This window comes from Syngnathoides biaculeatus, chromosome 5 (genome assembly GCF_019802595.1).
Source record: "Syngnathoides biaculeatus isolate LvHL_M chromosome 5, ASM1980259v1, whole genome shotgun sequence".
NCBI classification, from domain to species: Eukaryota; Metazoa; Chordata; class Actinopteri; order Syngnathiformes; family Syngnathidae; genus Syngnathoides; species Syngnathoides biaculeatus.
The window spans coordinates 9154847-9167068 of NC_084644.1; positions in this window are offsets into that span (position 1 = coordinate 9154847).

Here is a 12222-nt window from a genome sequence, read left to right on the forward strand (position 1 = left end):
ATATAAATGAATGGGAGACAATTAAATATTTTTATTGTTTCACAGTCAAAATGGCCCTCTGAGGGACACCCGAACTACAACGTGGCTCTCGAGAAAAATGTAGTTTGAACCCCCTCCTCTACCATATTCCTATAAACGGTTTCTGTACCCTTAAATAGCTTTTAAACTCTAGAACATACAATAATATACAGTAATACTGTACACAAAGTACATTTAATTTGTTGCAATATGTGTTTTGATTAACATTATTTTCTTTCTCGCTGGGAAGCATTTGCTTTAAACTGCATTCACTCAAAACCCAATCAGGCAAATTATGCCCGATAGCGAAATTGAGCTAAAGATTTATATTTTGCATGCGGTACTTCTCCTCCATATATCAAAACATCTACATTATGTATGTACATGTGTACCTCACCGTCTTCGTACTTTGTCAACTTTTTGAATCACGGCGTGAAACTTTGCGTTTTCGCCTCCCATCAAAGCGGCAAAAAGCTTTATTATGATTGCATTAGCATAAATGATTTCATAACATCTGCTCGCTAATAATTAACCGGCACATTTCCGTGCCCTATGACTCAAGCCGCGGCGGAGTAATGAGCGCCTTCCCTCTCCTCCCCACGCGTCAATTAGCACCTTAATATTAGCCCCCCACCAAAATGGGGAATTGTCGCAAATTGAGGAGTCTTGACGTAAAGATGCCGAAAGAGACGGCCGGGTAGCCGGAAGTTGCTAGCACAAATTCCGGTTGAAATTAAGGAAAGAAAGTCCTGAAGGTCCTGAACTGGAGTTTCAAGACGCGGTTAAGGTTCCGAATTAGGGTTTAGTTTTCAGGTTGAGCTTTTAAAAAAGTGGTGATTTGTAGGGTTTCAGACAAGGGTTGGGGTTTAACGTTACGGTTTCAAAGACTGGGTTAAGGTTCCAAATTAGGGTTCAGTTTTCAGGTTGGGCTTTTAAAAAAAGAAAAGTGGTGATTTGTAGGGTTTCACACGAGGGTTGGGGTTTAACATTACGGTTTCAAGACTGAGTTAAGGTTCCAAATTAGGGTTCAGTTTTCAGGTTGGGCTTTTAAAAAAAAAAGTGGTGATTTGTAGGGTTTCAGACAAGGGTTGGCATTTGACGTTACGGTTTCAAGACTGGGTTAAGGTTCCAAATTAGGGTTCAGTTTTCAGGTTGGGGTTTTAAAAAAAGAAAAGTGGTGATTTGTAGGGTTTCACACGAGGGTTGGGGTTTAACATTACGGTTTCAAGACTGAGTTAAGGTTCCAAATTAGGGTTCAGTTTTCAGGTTGGGCTTTTAAAAAAAAAAAAAGTGGTGATTTGTAGGGTTTCAGACAAGGGTTGGCATTTGACGTTACGGTTTCAAGACTGGGTTAAGGTTCCAAATTAGGGTTCAGTTTTCAGGTTGGGCTTTTAAAAAAAAAAAAAAGTGGTGATTTGTAGGGTTTCAGACAAGGGTTTGCATTTGACGTTACGGTTTCAAGACTGGGTTGAGGTTCCAAATTAGGGTTCAGTTTTCAGGTTGGGGTTTTAAAAAAAGAAAAGTGGTGATTTGTAGGGTTTCACACGAGGGTTGGGGTTTAACATTACGGTTTCAAGACTGAGTTAAGGTTCCAAATTAGGGTTCAGTTTTCAGGTTGGGCTTTTAAAAAAAAAAGTGGTGATTTGTAGGGTTTCAGACAAGGGTTGGCATTTGACGTTACGGTTTCAAGACTGGGTTAAGGTTCCAAATTAGGGTTCAGTTTTCAGGTTGGGGTTTTAAAAAAAGAAAAGTGGTGATTTGTAGGGTTTCACACGAGGGTTGGGGTTTAACATTACGGTTTCAAGACTGAGTTAAGGTTCCAAATTAGGGTTCAGTTTTCAGGTTGGGCTTTTAAAAAAAAAAAAGTGGTGATTTGTAGGGTTTCAGACAAGGGTTGGCATTTGACGTTACGGTTTCAAGACTGGGTTAAGGTTCCAAATTAGGGTTCAGTTTTCAGGTTGGGCTTTTAAAAAAAAAAAAGTGGTGATTTGTAGGGTTTCACACAAGGGTTTGCATTTAACGTTACGGTTTCAAGACTGGGTTGAGGTTCCAAATTAGGGTTCAGTTTTCAGGTTGGGGTTTTAAAAAAAGAAAAGTGGTGATTTGTAGGGTTTCACACAAGGGTTGGGGTTTAACATTACGGTTTCAAGACTGAGTTAAGGTTCCAAATTAGGGTTCAGTTTTCAGGTTGGGCTTTTAAAAAAAAAAGTGGTGATTTGTAGGGTTTCAGACAAGGGTTGGCATTTGACGTTACGGTTTCAAGACTGGGTTAAGGTTCCAAATTAGGGTTCAGTTTTCAGGTTGGGGTTTTAAAAAAAGAAAAGTGGTGATTTGTAGGGTTTCACACGAGGGTTGGGGTTTAACATTACGGTTTCAAGACTGAGTTAAGGTTCCAAATTAGGGTTCAGTTTTCAGGTTGGGCTTTTAAAAAAAAAAAAGTGGTGATTTGTAGGGTTTCAGACAAGGGTTGGCATTTGACGTTACGGTTTCAAGACTGGGTTAAGGTTCCAAATTAGGGTTCAGTTTTCAGGTTGGGATTTAAAAAAAAAAAGTGGAGTTTCACACAAGGGTTGGGGTTTAACGTTATGGTTTCAAGACTGGATCAGGGTTTTAAACCAGGGTTTGGGTTTCACGCTTGGGTTTGAAGCCGTTTCAGCGTTCAAAGTAAGGCTTCAAACCAGGGTTAGGGTTTCAGATGTAGCCGAGTTTAAGGTTTTAAAGATTGCGTGAGGCGTACCAACAAACATGCAACGTGTGAAGTTTATTTTATCTTGTCTTAGCGGCGCCCGCCCGCATACTCGGATGAGTGCTAATAGGAGATAGACGGCGTGTAATTAGCGTGGCCGCGTAGGCGTCGCGTTGCCGTGCAGCCGCAGCTGTCGCCGCCAAACCAGGTGGAACGCCACGGGGAAATGCCGCCTAACCGGCCCGCCGTGAATCGCTGACAGCCGAGCGCAGATGAGAGCGCGACTCCGCGCCCCGCTGACGGGATTTGAACGGCCAGTCGATTCGATTAGGCGGAGACGGCGCGGCGGGAACGCGGCGAACACGCTGAACTTCCGCAAAATCGGAAAAATAAAGTTTGAACTCCGTCAGCCATTCTCACGCAATCGCGTTGATTAATCAGGCGGGAGCAGATTGGGAAACACGAGCCCGTCCGCGTCCCCGTTGTGCAGGTGATGCGGTGAGTACGATGTGACCCGGTCAAACGGAACTGCTGAAGACCGTAATGGCGTTAACAAGGTCAGCGAGAGGTCGGGCGAGTTTGCTTCATGACAGGCAGCAGGCAAAGAATCAGGAAAAGTTACTTTTAGATTGCAATAAATCCAGAAAGGGAGATCCTAATCCGATTTGGGGGGTTTCAGCACAAAGTGAGTTTGTTTTGGTTTTTTTGGCTCGGATTTCAACTAAGTGTCAGGAGGGTTTCAAACCAGGGTTAGGGTCACGAAAAAGGGCGATGTCCTAAGATTGGGATTTAAAGACGGGGTTAGCGTTCTCAATCAGAGGGCGTGGTTCCAAATTAGGGTTTCGAGACAGAGCTGGGTCACGCTTTCAAGTTAAGTTTGGAAACGTCAGTTCAGGTTTCAAAGTACGGTTTCAAGCCAGGGTAACAAAACTCATAAACGTACTGCATATTCTCTCTGCTCTGTGCAAACGTCGACAACTTGGATGACTTTAGCTCCGTTTGCTATATTATAAATGTCACTAGCATACACTTTCCTGTGTATGCTACGCTAATAATAATCATAAATAGGATGGATTACATGATTGTATGAAGTGAAACTTGCTAAAATATTGTTTACCTATCTCGTCGAACGCCAAACGAGTCTGCGCGTTTACCGGATTACAAAACCCTCTTCTTCTTGCTCTCAATTATGTAGTATTTTTTCCAGTAGAGCTCGGTGCTGCCCTGCATCCTGTGGCGGAATGTGGTACTACACGTAAAGCGCACAGTTCTTCACTGAAACGTGCTTGTATGCTGTAAAAACCAATGAAAAAAAACATCCGTTTATTTTGTGAGCCGCTTATCCTCACGAGGGTGGCAGGAGTCCGGGAGCGGGGTACACCCTGAACTGGTCGCCAACCAATCGCAGGGCACACCGAGACAAACAGCCGCACTCACAATCACACCTAGGTGCAATTTAGAGTGTCCAATTAATGTTGCATGTTTTGGGGATGTGGGAGGAAACCGGAGTGCCTTGAGAAAAGCCACGCAGGCCCGGGCAGGACATGCAAACTCCACACAGGCGGGGCCAGGATTTGAACGACTGTCCTCAAAACTGTGAGGCAGACCCTCTAACCGTTTGCCCTACTGTGCCCCCATGAAAAAAAAACATATTGGGGTGTTCACTGTGGTCTTTACGTGGCAGCATTGTTGTCATTGTTGGTTGAAGTCGGGGAGTGCGAAATTGTTTTGTACGTTGCATTAATGACTAGATTGATAAAAAGTGACAGTCACGCAGTCAGAGGGCTTATGATGAGCGATGACATCATTTTGAGTGTTTTCATAACTGCTTCTGACTGCCTGGATGCTTTTGATGAATACGTCTGCGAGCGGATAAATAATCCAATCATTACCCGCTAATGACGGGGGAGGGGGTGAAAAATGACTCACGGGGGGTTGCCCACCTGTCAGGGCGAGGCGGTAATTTGCATCCTGGGTCGCCGCCCCCTTCGCCGGGGCTCACAATGCTGATCTTAATGAAGCTGTATCGCGAGGGGGCAATTACGGACGCCACCGGGGGAGGGGGTGGGGGCGGATCCCCCCGGCCCTTCCCTCTCCCCTGCAGAGCTCCGTCGCACCCTCTCGAGTGCTAAGCTGGCGTCAAAGGCAAATTTGAGTGCGGCTGGATTAGACGTCGGCAGTGTGAGCGATGACTAACATGCCGGTTGATACCAGGAAACCTTTTCATTGCCTGAAACCAAAATCCATGTTTGAAACCCAAACCCTTACTCGAAATCCTGACCCATGCTGGGTTAGAACCCGAATTTGAAAAGTCTCGCTCTATACACACCCAATCGTGAAACCTTTAATCCTCGTTTGAGACCTCGACATGAAACGCTTGCAAAGCCAACCCTGACTTTAAACTCCCCAAATCCAAATTTTAAACCATATCTTTAAAAAAAAAAAAAAAAAAAAAAACCGAACCCTGGCATGACGCTGACTTTGCAAAAAGAGCGAACTTTTCCGTGACATTTCCCCGTCGTTTTTGGCGGAACGCTCGGATATTTCTCGCAACGTTTCCCGGCGTCCAGATGGATCGCGACGCCTCCCCCGAGCCGCTTTGAGGCGGATTCCATTCATCCGTCGACACGCGGCTGCGCGGAACCCTCCCCGGCGCGCGAGCGTATCATGGCCCATCCGCGCTCCCGCCCCCGTGCCAAACGCGCCGCGGCTCGGAACCGAGCGCCTCCGGGGAGGCCGAGGCTTTTACGTCTCCACGGGCCAGCGCGCCCGGAGGTCCCGACGCCTGGGGACGTGTGGCCAATCGGGTGGGGGAAGGGCGCCTTGGCACCCGGACCCCCCCCCCCCCCACCCGCCGTTCTCCTTAGCCGTTAGCTACAAGCACGGCTAATGGTGGCCAACTGTGTAGCGAGAGGGTTTGGGGGTGTTAGGGAAGCGTGTCTGTAGGTTCATCTGGATTGGCGTCGATAAGGATGCCAGCTCGCCGTCCTCTGCCTATCGCCGACATGCACGACTCGGTCTGCGTGTGGCACAGAGTGGAGGGACTGGCAGACCACCTCCAGGATGCCAACAGTGACTGATGCCACATTAGACATTCCTTTCAGAGCAAACGGCGGCGGCGTTGGTCAGCATCATGCCAGCTCGCACAGGCCCTCAGGATGCCCGCGGCACCCCCCCCCACCCCCCCCACCAGCCCTTCCTTTGAGCACAGAGCTGGCAGCCGCAGTGCAAGATTCCACTGAATTCCAGGAACTCGCACAGAAAGCAAACAAACAAAAAGAAGTGTTGGATCGCAACTTTGCAATTTAATTTGGACGAGACTTTGTGCGCATCAAATGTTTCGTCGTCGTCGCCGAGCTCATTTCGAGGAAATCAACAGCCTTTTTCTGTCACTTCGGAAACATATTTAAGAACACGAAATAATTGATTTTCAGCTCTCCTCGCAGGATGTTGGTATCTTTCAAAAGGGCTTGAAAACTTTTTCCATCTTGTCGTTGGTTCTGTGGAGTTTTCGGTCTCGTCCGAGAGGCGCTTTGAATTTGGTACCAATTGGACAAAACCTCAAGTAATTGATTTCTTCAAACCAAAATCCAGACTTCCTGTTTCTTATCAGACGTGGCTTCTTGAGACTTTTTTTTTTTTTTTTGCGGGTCTACCGATGATCCCCACGCCGAACAAATTTCATGTTAATCAGTGAAATCAGTTTCAGTGGCTGGATTTTCAAAACAGTCTTTGACTTATCTACCAAATTTCACGCTGCTAAGTAAAATCGGGCAAGGGTTGGCCTCACAGTTCTGAGGACCCGGGTTCAATCTAGGCCTCGCCTGTGTGGAGTTTGTATGTTCTCCCCGTGTCTGCGTGGGTTTTCTCTGGGCACTCCAGTTTCCTCCATTCATCCATCCATTATCTACCACTTCTCTGGGTCAGGTCACGGGGGAAGTAGTTTCAGCAGGGATACCCAGATTTCCCTTTCCCCAGCCACTTCTTCCAGCTCTTCCGGAGGGATTCCGAGGCGTTCCCAAGCCATCCGAGAGACATAGTCTCTCCGGCGTGTCCTGGTTCGTCCCCGGGCTCTCTTTCCGGTGAGACGTGCCCGGAACACCTCACCAGGGAGGCGTCCGGAAAGCATTCGAATCGGATACCCAAACCGTCTCGTCTGGCCCCCTTCAATGCAGGAGAGCAACGGCTCTACTCTGAGCCCCTCCCTGATGACGGAGCTTCTCAACCTATCTCTAAGGGAGAGCCCGGACACCCTCCGGAGGAAACTCATTTCCCCCGCCTGTATCTGGGATCTTGTTCTTTCGGTCACGACCCACAGCTCATGCCCAGAGCTGAGGGTAGGAACGTAGATCGACTGGTAAATTGAGAGCTCCGGTTTCCTCCCACATCCCCAAAACATACAACATTTATTGGACACTCTAAATTGCCCCTCGGTGTGACTGTGATTTTATCTCGATCTGCCCTGCGATTGTCCGGTGACCAGTTCAGGGTGTACCCCGTCTACTGCACGTTGACAGCACGTGACGCTCGTGAGGATAAGCGGCGAAGAAAATGGATGGATGGAAACTCTTTAATGACGCTTTAGCGCTGGATGGTTGGCGCCTACTTGTGAAAACTGCAAGGAATACCTCGGTGACAATCATAAGTGAAAGTTAACGTCGAATTTAATGTTTGAGGGGGGGGGGGGGGGGGCAATGGCGCCAAGCTATCACGACTGTTGGCGCTGTCAGAAGAGGCTCTTCATGTCCAATTATTGCCGAGGTGAGGCTGGTATCGAACGCGCCTCTCCGCACCGGGCTTAAGTGATGACACCGAGCGATTAGAGCGGCGTTAAATACCTGCGCTAATGAGCCAATTAGCCCCATTGACATCGGCGGTCGCCTCCGAGGTGGCGCCGACGAGCTCCGCCGCCATTGGGCGCTAATCACGAGCCATAACGGCGCTTAGCCTTCAAACGCTAATCCTGACTCGCGGGCTGCCACTGTGATTTTCTCTCTGTACCCACGCTGAGAGGAACTTCACGCTCCGTTCGCCGCTTCCTGCTCACTTGTAACTTCGCTGCGGTTTTCACTACCGCCGTGTGTCACTTTGCACATGATTTCTTTTTTTTTTTTTTTTTTTTTTTTTTTTTGTCGACATCTCATCTTCGCGCTCAAACACTGAACGAAGATCCCCCAAACGGTGAGACGGTGATCCGGACCAGGCATAAAAAAAAAAAAAAAAAAAACGAAAGTGGAAACCGCGGCGACGCTTTTGTAAATTTGCGGGGATTTCGCCCAAAATGCAACAGGAAACTGAAAGCGAAGACTCGTCTTTGGGGTTTTGAGTCACAAAAGCGTCAGCGCTAATAATTACGGTAACAATGTCAAACAATTCCGAGATGCACGGCACCCGCGTTTTCGACCACCGAACCTTGATCGCTTCAATTCAAAATGGCCGAAAGTCGGGCTTGCCTTCTTGAGGCTTTTTAGTGCGTCCTGTTACCATGGAGACCTCAAGCTATTTTTGTCTTGATGAAACTGATGTCAGGCGCTGAATTAGATTTTTTTTTTTCCAACTTTCACCAAATCTTAAAAATGATCAGACAACGTGTTCCTTCCACATGACATATACAGTAAAGCCTCGGTTCTCAAACGTCCCCGTTTTCGAACGAAAATTCTGAGATTTTTTTTTTTTTTTGCTTCTGTTTTAGAACGAAAATCGGGACTCGAACACCCCCGACAAAACCCGGGAATAAAATATTGCGTGCGCCCAGACCATCTGACTCATGACGCGCTTTGTTGTGAATTCCCACGCTGCCGAAAAAACACGGAAATAACATAATGCACGCGGCGCAAGCAGCTGACCCACCCACGACGCATTTTGTTATTGTCAATTCAAACGCTTCCCACTGAAAAAAAAAAAACCCGGAAATGACATAACTTTTGTTATTCTGCATAATGCAGCCTCTGTACATAGACGTCTCCTGGTACTGACTGTTGTTTTTCTTCCTATCGAGGACTCCCGTATTAACCCCCGAATCATGGCTCCAAAGAAGTCGAGTTTCTTGTTTAAAGTTATTCTAAATTATTAGTTCTATAGTTACAAGTTATTCAAAAAGTATATTTCTTAAATTATTTTATTATATGAAGTATTTAAACTATACATGTATTTCTACTATGCAGTTTATTACTAGGAAAAGCTAAAAAAAATGCTTTAAGAAGAAAAATTTTTTAAGGCTTAGAACGTATTATTTCTTTTTCCATTCATTGTAATGGGAAACATCGATTCGGTTTTCGAACAATTTTCCTTCTCAAACCGTTTTCTGGAACGGATTGTGGTGGAGAAATGACGCATCGCTATATATATATAGATATATATATATATATATATATATATATATATATATATATATATATATATATTTTTTTTTTTTTTTAATAGAAATACCCAATAATCACTCTTATCCTGACTTTGATCAGGATTGGGCGGGAGGTTATTTAAATTCATCCTGACTGGCAACCGCAACTGTTTTTCGAGCAGATCAGGGAGAAAAGTAATCCCTTTCAACGCACTCGGCATCACAGGATAATCACTCAGGATCATCTTTTAAAGACATCCAATCATCACCCTTGGCTGAATTTCCTTGTGAAAAAAAAAAAAGTGGGGAAAAATACTCCCACTTTGTCGTGGGGATCGCCACGCGTGTACCTCAGCTTTAATTTTAGTTTCATCGCGGCGCGTGAGTCGCCGCCGCCGCCGCCGCCGTGGAATCCTCGCTGTCCCAAGGTGAACACTTACAGGAGACAACGTGATCGCCGTGGAAAGTTCCAAACCGCGGAATGAAAAAAGAAAATTCCATATTGATGTGTAGCCTGTTATTAAACTACCGCTAAGAGGCGTCTGCGCGTTTAGTGACTTCTTGGGGGAAAAAAAAAAAACAACAAACGTTAATTCCCCGCTGTGTGTGCGTCACCCCTTGTAATTTTGTCCCGCTACTTGTTATCGAGACGGTGTTGAGTGCAGAGGTGGAAAAAGTACTCACACGCTGTACTTAAATCAAATACACACTTTTGATTGGAAAAGTACAATGCTTCATTCAGCTTACTTAAATCAGCCATCCATTTTCCTGGCCGCTTATCCTCACAAGGGTCGTGGGAGTGCTGGAGCCAATCTCAGCTGTCAACAGGCAGGAGGCTGGTTACACCCTGAACCGGTTGCCAGCCAATCGCAGGGCACATGGAGACAAACAGCCGCACTCACAATCACACCTATGGGCAATTTAGAGTGTCCAACTAATGTCGCATGTTTTTGGGATGTGGGAGGAAACCGGAGTGCCCGGAGAAAAGCCACGCAGGTACGGCGAGAACATGTGAACTCCACACAGACGGGGCCGGGATTGAACCCGGGACCTCAGAACTGTGATGCCAAAGCTTTCCAGCTGAGCCACCGTGCCGCCTTTACTTAAATAGGGTTATCGTAATTCCCGGCCAACAGAACGCACCTGGTTATAAGCCTCACCCAGTAAATTTGTCAAGGAAATACCATTTGGTACATACATAGACCGCAGCCGTGTAAAAGCCGCAAACGCCCACATTGAAACCCACATTAAAACATGAGATAATTACATAGACGGTATGCAGAGTGTTTAATGCTAGCGCTGCTGCGCTAAAGCTAACGCTAGCACCGCTACGCTAACAGCGCCGGTTAAAAAAAAAACATACTGGTAAAAATCACTGAGACAGGGCGGTAACACGCTAGCACTGTGCTAACAGGGCCGGACCGGTAAAAGTCACTTCCTCGGCACATTATATTCCACCGGTGTCACTCTTACCTTTTCCGCTCGAGTGCCCCCTTGCGGCCGTTAGAAAAAAGTGCACAAATTAGCCGCATCACCGCATAAACCGCAGGGTTGAAAACGTGGGGAAAAAAGTCGCGGCTTATAGGCCAGAAATTACGGTAGTTAAAAAAAAAAAAATATTGACATGTACTCTTAAATGTTTTTACTCTCAGTTGTCTCCAATACTCATTTTGAAACCGAGTACCGATAGTTAATACATTTTAAATTAACGATACCTTTTATTTTAACCAAATATGGTTTAAAAAATGCACATTTTTACTAAGTATGTCATAATTTGTTTACTCTGATCCAAGCAGAATGAATATACGACCGTGAGAATAATTTTATTGCCTCTCTACGTGTGCTGCTTTGCCATTTGTGTGTGAACATTTGTCATTTTAAGGTTTGATGCTATCAGTTAGTACCGATAGTTAATTCCTTTTACGTTAACGATACCTTTTATTTTAAGCAAATATGGTTCATAATTGCTCATTTCTATTAAACATGTCATAAATTATTTACTCTGATCCAAACAGAATGAATATACGCCCATGAGAATAGTTTTATTGCCTCTCTACATGTGCTGCTCTGCCATTTGTGTGTTATTTGTAGTGTCAAGGTTTGATGCTAATTGTTAGTACTGATAGTTAATACTCTTAACAGTAATGATACCTTTTTTATTTTAACCAAATATGGTTAAAAAAATGCACATTTTTCTCAAACATGTCATAAGTTGTTTACTCTGATCCAAGCAGAATGAATACACCCATGTGAATAGGTTTTTTTTTTTTGCCTGTCTACGTGTGCTGCTGTGCCATTTGTGGGAGAATTTTTGTAGTTTCAAGGTTCGATGCTATCCGTTAGCCCTTGTACAGCGGCTCTACTCCAACACTGCATTTTAAAAGTGGTATTTTTAGGGGGCTTTTGGCCTACTTTTTTACCCAATACATTGCTATTTTTCTCCTCTAAAACTAAACAAAAACAAAATAATTTGCAAGTGTGTGTCTGCCTGTGTGTTACCGGAACAGATTAATGGCCTTTCACCGGTTCACTGTATCAGTATTCAAATGTTGCAAGTCCAAGTAAATGAGACAAACACCTTCTCGAAAAACTAACTTGAAATAGTTGTCGCTCCACTTTCGTTTTGTCGCGTGGACTTTCTCGCCCCTTTCTGCGCCTAATGTGCACATTAACATATTGCATTAACGTCTTGGAAGTGGTCCACGCTTCTCGGAAGGTGCGTGTGGAGGTCAAAGTTTGTTGCGGAATTAGTTCGAGCAGCTGTGTGGTCGCGTCCTCCGTTAAAAAAAAAAAAAAAAAAAAAACGGGAAAGAAAAGAAAAGAAGCCTAAAAAGTTGCCGAATGAAAGCCAAAGTCAGGTTTGGAGCGTTGTGCACCGTCGCTCTTTGAGGCCATCTTGTGGACGCAAAGGGAAGCGCACGAGCAGCTTTTGCAGGAGCTTCTCGGTGAAAAACAAACTAAAATAAAGAGAGAAAGAAAAACAACACACACACACACACAAAAAAAAAAAAAACACCAAACACACATTGAAACCACCAGCTGTTGTCCACAATGATGAAAACACCGAGGGAGAATTTATAATGATTTGGAATCTCTTTAAACTGTTCCCATTCTCATTTGGACTCCCAAGAGGGAGAGGAAAAAAAAAAAAAAACTGTATGCAACGAGGACGCAGATT